Source organism: Garra rufa, unplaced genomic scaffold, assembly GCF_049309525.1.
Source record: "Garra rufa unplaced genomic scaffold, GarRuf1.0 hap1_unplaced_003, whole genome shotgun sequence".
NCBI lineage: Eukaryota > Metazoa > Chordata > Actinopteri > Cypriniformes > Cyprinidae > Garra > Garra rufa.
This window is the reverse complement of record NW_027394278.1, coordinates 7,842,068-7,847,527: the sequence shown is the minus strand read 5'-3', so window position 1 is coordinate 7,847,527 and position 5,460 is coordinate 7,842,068. Positions and strand designations below refer to the sequence as shown.

Below are 5,460 nucleotides of genomic sequence, written 5' to 3'. Positions count from 1 at the left end.
TGTCTTCGAAAAAGTTCGTTAGCATCTCACAGATGAGGTATGCTAACTCTAGAGATTGAGCTCTTGTTTATGAAACTTTTATTTTTTTTATTTTTTTTTTTTTGCTGACAGATTGTCTGTGGATTATTGGAAGTAGGCTCATTTATTGAACCTAAATGGCTGAAAACAAGTGAAAATGCTTCTTGATCTTGTAAGGTAAACACATACTGACAAAATATGTTCTTTCAGGAGGACAGAAATAAAGCCTCCACAACAGAAGGGAAGCTCCAAGGTTTCAAAATGTCTGAATAGAGCTGCTGACAGAAGCAGGAAATAAAGGTGAACCGAAGAAGCTCATAAAAATAACTTAATATGCATTTTTCACACAATATATTTAACCTATATAACCATGTGTCTGTTAATTTATTTTGCTAAATTAAATATTTATTTATTATAGTAATTTTAAGAAGCTTTTCACAGCCAAATGTAACTACTTAACACTAAAAACATATTCTGTTATATAATTGTAGTATATTATGTATTCTTTTTTCTGCAGTGTACCTGTACTTTAACTTGTTTAACCTTCTAATAAACCAGCAACTGCATACTAAACATTGTGGTCTCTGTGACAAACTGCATGTTTTGTTCCTAGATTCTTCCATGATGATGGCCTGTGGCACATCAGCAGACTCAGAGTGAACCTTCTTCTCCAAAGTACTGTAAACCAATGATCTAGTAAGTAAAATATCAAACATACACTACTGTTTCGTAAGTTTTGGTATGGTAAAGTCTCTTCTGCCCACCACAGCTTTGTGTATTTTGATAAATAATACAGTTAAGCAGTAATATTGTAAAATTAATATAATTTAAAATGATTGTTCTCTATTTTAATATAGTTAGAGAACTAATTTATTTCTGTGATGCAAAGCTACATTTTCAGTATCTTTACTCCAGTCTTCAGGGTCACATGATCCTTCAGAAATCATTAATCATGTGTTTGAGTTAAAGCAGGAGGATATTTTGATGAATAAAAAAAGTTTTTTTTTTTTTTTTTTTTTACAGCATTTATTTTAAACAGAAATGTTTCCTTTAACTTTTGATAGTTGATAATGATAAGACATTGATAATTATAAATTAAAAATGTTTTTTTTTTTTTTTCAGTAGCAAATCGCCATATTAGAATGATTTCTGAAAGGATCATGTCACACTGAAGACTGGAGTAAAGATGCTGAAAATGCAGCTTTGATAAAAAGAAATTAAGTTCACAATATATTCACAAAAATCTGTTAATTTGTAATAATATTTTACAATATTATTGTTTTTACTTCATTTTTGATCAAATAAATGCAGCCTTGGTGAGCAGAAGTGTCTTATTTCAAAGACGTAAACTTTTGAAAGGAAGTGCACATTACAGTTATGATGTACCTCCCACTTACAGGGCTAGTTCACATAAAATTGAACATTCTGTCATTAATTACTCACGCTAATGTTGTTCCAAACCCGTAAGACCTCCTTTCATCTTCTGAACACAATTTAAGATATTTTTGATAAAATCCAAGAGCTTTCTGACCCTGCATAGACAGCAAGGGTACCACCAAGACAGAGACGGGTAGTAATGACATTGTTGACATTGTCCATGTGACATCTGTGGTTCAACTGTAGTTTTATGAAACTCTGAGAGTAATTTTGTGCACAAAAGAAACTAAATTGGTACTCTCGTAGCATCATAAAATGAAGGTTGAATCGCTGATGTCACATGGACTATTTTAATAATGCTTTTACTACCCTTCTGTGTCTTGACCGTGTCAGGGCCCTTGCTGTATATGCAGGGTCAGAAAGCTCTCAGATTTCATCCAAAACATCTTAATTGGTGGTTTTAAGATGAACAAAGGTCTAACAGTTTTAGAATGACATGAGAGTGAGGAATTAATGACAGAATTTTCATATTTTGGTGAACTAACCCTTAAAATTATACTGTGGCATATGTAGTCCATTCCGTGTCTGTTCCCTGAATACTGAGGGCAAATAATATATTTACCAAGGGTTCTATAAAAATTCTTATTGTGATTAAACCAGATCACAATAAACACAAATACGGGCAACAGCAGCGATAGTACTTGGCCTCTAATGAGGTTACAAAACTCTGGACTATTGATAATAGTGAGAATGTATCAAAGTCCACTAAAGTATATAAGCACATTTTTTGTATTTTATTCCTTAACTTTAAAATAGTCTTCCTGATAATGTCCAGGGGTCAGGTACAATCTTTTTGTTTAAATTAAATAAAAATACACATTTTTAGCCAAGCATTCACATAACACATCTCAAAACATTGCACTACAATTATATGTAATTTAAATAAATCATCCTTTGTCTGAAATAATATGAAAAGCTGCTATGCTAATCTTTCTCCTTTTGCTTTCCTGTTTCTTTCTCTGGATGCCCATCCCAAGGTTAACCAGAGGTTACGCCAGTTCAAGATCGAATCCAGCCTTACTTGTGAAGACTTCAGAAGACGGCAACACTCAAGTCTTCAGATGATGCCAGCTGTACATGGACATACAAAACTGTGAAATATTATCCTTATATTGCCTTTAAGGGTATACATTTTCAAGCCGCTTTGTATTATTGCAGTGTTTCTAATATCTGTAAATCTGTTTACCTATAAATCCCTTTTTACTTATAAGCAACACTCTGCAGGATGACTCATAATGAAATGATGAATTTTGACAAAAACACTTTTTGCATCAACAAAATGACAAAATACTGCGTTTTCCGTCATGCAGCAGAGTTTTGCTCATAAATAAACTGGGGATCTCAGAGAAATCTTTTACATATATTAACAACTTTGTAACATACAAAGTGGATTGAACATTGTTGAACTTACCCTTTAATAATGTTAAATGATTGTGTTTAACTGAACACTTCACTGGAGACTTTAGTAATGTTTTATCATAAAAGATTTTAAAATTTGTATCATATAACTTAAAACATGCTGTAGTGTTTGCTCAGTTTTTATTTTGTGTTCATGTAGCTCTTGTAATATTGTACATTGGTTTTTGCCATGAAGATAGATTAGATTCTGATGTGGCAATGAAAATAGATTATTACCTTTATCTTTGAGCTGCTGTCATATGGACATTTCTTTGTTGCTAAAAGATCTTTCCCAGTAAGTCTCAGTCACCTCTGGCTGATTAAAGTTTTTTTTTTTTTTTTTTACATTGTAACCTTGAAAAAAAATGCATTTTCTGTAAACCTACTTTGAAATGATAAGTATTATGAAGTGTGTATATAATTATAGAGCAGTTAACCATGGTTTTTCAATAGCAAAACTGTAGCAACTATAAGTGTAGTAAACAAGTTTTTTTTTTTTTTTGGTTCATAAGGTTTTGATGCCATGGTTCTACTATAATTGAATTGTAGTAATACTAAAGTAAAACTGTGGTAAGCATGACTGTAGTAACCATAGTTTTTTAAAATCATAATAAATGTGGTTGCTATGGTTTTACTGCAAATACTATAGTAATGGTTAGTTTTGTACTTACTGTGGTTTTAATGCAACAGTCATTGTTAAACGGTTATTGTAGTAAAAATATTTATTTAGTTTTTACTATGGTTTTACTGCAAATGCTGTGGTTAATCTTTGAAAGAGTGAATGATTCTCATTTGTATGTCACGTTTGATACAAATATATCTGATAAATGTAAATGTATTTGTATGTTTAATGTCTGCCTTGAAAATGTTAATAAACAAGCAACCGTTATTGAGAGTGGTGTCGTGTCTATTGTTTTATTATAAACCAGCGGCTCCTGCCGCGGGTGGTACGTGAGAATAGGAATGAGCGAAACGCCGGTGAACCGCGCCCACGCCGAGCAGCCGGGATTTAAAGCTGCATCGGCCGAATGTCGGCCGGAGAGCATTTGCGATCAAATGCCGACATCGCGGCGACGTCTTGCCGATTAGCAAACGACCTCGGAGCGACATCGCGCCGATGGAATTTTGTAAGTCGGGACGACGTCGGCCCAACGTATGTGTGCTATCTGGGTTTGTGTATGTCTATATATAAAATGCATATATTATTTTGAAACCCAAAATAAATGAGTCTCAAACATTATTAACAAACGTGTGTTTATTTGAACACTTCCGTCAGTGAACAATGCAGCCTACAAAACGCTAAAATAAATCAAATAAATAATAGCCTAGGCTATTAATTATAGGCTATTAAACAAACATTCGTTGCAAAAATGTGTACAACCTCGCCTGGACCTTGTCCGACAGATCATCAGAATTACTGTCCCGAGGCCGGCTGGACTTTTTTTCTCTTTCCTATTACACAGCTGCTGTTTTTAATAGCAAAGTGATTACATTTATTTTCGTTTATTTAGTTTATAAAGTAAATTTAGAAATATATTTGGAACACTTTTTACTTGTTGAATTCAAGTTTTTGTTTTTTAAAGTAACGACCAAGCGGCAGATTAATTTAGCCGTCTCAAGTAATCACGATTTCAATTAATTTTAGTATATCACAAGTATATCACAATATTAGTTTAATCGTTTAACCTAACTGTGTGCTATATTAGGCGCATATCCAGTCGTTTGTGCAGAGAGTGAATGCTGAAGCTGGCTTTGCAGGACATGGAAGTGCCGGTGTGATGTGAAACTTCATTTCTGCTCATAAAGGTTAGAGCAATATATCATCCGGATCTGTAAATTAATAATTTAAATAATTCAAATCAAAAACAAAAATCTTTGATTATGCCTAATTCATGAAGATGCATTTAGGCATTAAAGGAACACTCCACTTTTTTTGGAAATAGGCTCATTCTCCAGCTCCCCCCGAGTTAATAAGTTGATTTTTACCGTTTTGAAATCCATTCAGCCGTTCTCTTGTTCTGGCGATATCACTTTTAGCATAGCTTAGCATAAATCATTGAATCCTATTAGACCAGTAGCATCGCGTTCAAAAATGACCAACGAGTTTCGATATTTGTCCTATTTAAAACTTGACTCTTCTGTAGTTATATCGTGTACTAAGACCAGCGGAAATGTAAAGCAGGGGTTTTCTAGGCTGATAAGATTAGGAACTACACTCCCATTCCGGCGTAATAGTCAAGGAAGTTTGCTGCCGTAACATGGCCGAAGCAGGTGCATTAATATCACACAGCGCCTGAAATTAGATCCCAGCTAGGTAACTTCCAATGTGACCGGTGCTAAGTTTGTGTAATTCCGGTTGTTGCAGCTGTCAGAGTTGCAGCTGGTAAATTGTTAGTGGCTGGATTTACCTGTGTGTGATTAGCTATGGTTATGTGCATTGTAAGGGGCTGTGATAGTAAGTCGAAGACGTAATCTACTACCATCTTTCATAGAATTCCCACGAAAAAAAAAGCAATTTCGACTAATGAATCAATGGCTGGCTGCTCTGAACATAGATCTCAAAACACCGTTAGAAACGATCAAGAAATGGCGTGTTTGCTCCGAGGA

General features: G+C 34.1%; 1 long non-coding RNA gene across 1 annotated transcript; it reads left to right on the top strand.

Annotated features, from left to right (window-relative positions):
- Positions 1 to 218: 218 nt before the first annotated feature.
- LOC141309795 (uncharacterized) lies at positions 219 to 3,726 on the top strand. Its single transcript, XR_012347342.1, has 3 exons — positions 219 to 318; positions 632 to 714; positions 2,433 to 3,726. It is a non-coding gene; the product is annotated as an uncharacterized lncRNA (long non-coding RNA).
- Positions 3,727 to 5,460: the final 1,734 nt, after the last annotated feature.